Genomic DNA, 405 nt, shown 5'->3' on the forward strand with positions numbered 1-405 from the left:
TGGCTGTTTCTGGATTGTATTCGGAGGTGGGTGGGTCTTAAGTCTTCTAGCGGTGTCCGTGTCTCGGCCCAAGGAGCACAAATATCACACCCAAGGAGATCCCAAGAACAGATGAACTCAGAATCGCTCCAAGTCATACATCCCTTTCTAAGTGAGGCATGCAAGGTCACAGACACGTGTGAGTCAGAGCCATACTCTGGGAAGAGAAAGGCCTTACATTTCCTTTCTGCATTTGCCTGTCTCTCCGAATTTTCTCAGGGCCTGAGTCGAGGCAATTTATGTCCACAGCAAAACAGCATCCAAATAACCTGGGGCAACAGCAGGCTGAAACCGGGCTGACCCCTGAAGGGAGATAACGGAATGCAGAATGGGGGGGGACCCCAGAATAAAAAGAAGGTTGAACTC

This window comes from Gekko japonicus, unplaced genomic scaffold, assembly GCF_001447785.1.
Source record: "Gekko japonicus isolate JY-2015 unplaced genomic scaffold, Gekko_japonicus_V1.1 scaffold1181, whole genome shotgun sequence".
Lineage (NCBI taxonomy): Eukaryota > Metazoa > Chordata > Lepidosauria > Squamata > Gekkonidae > Gekko > Gekko japonicus.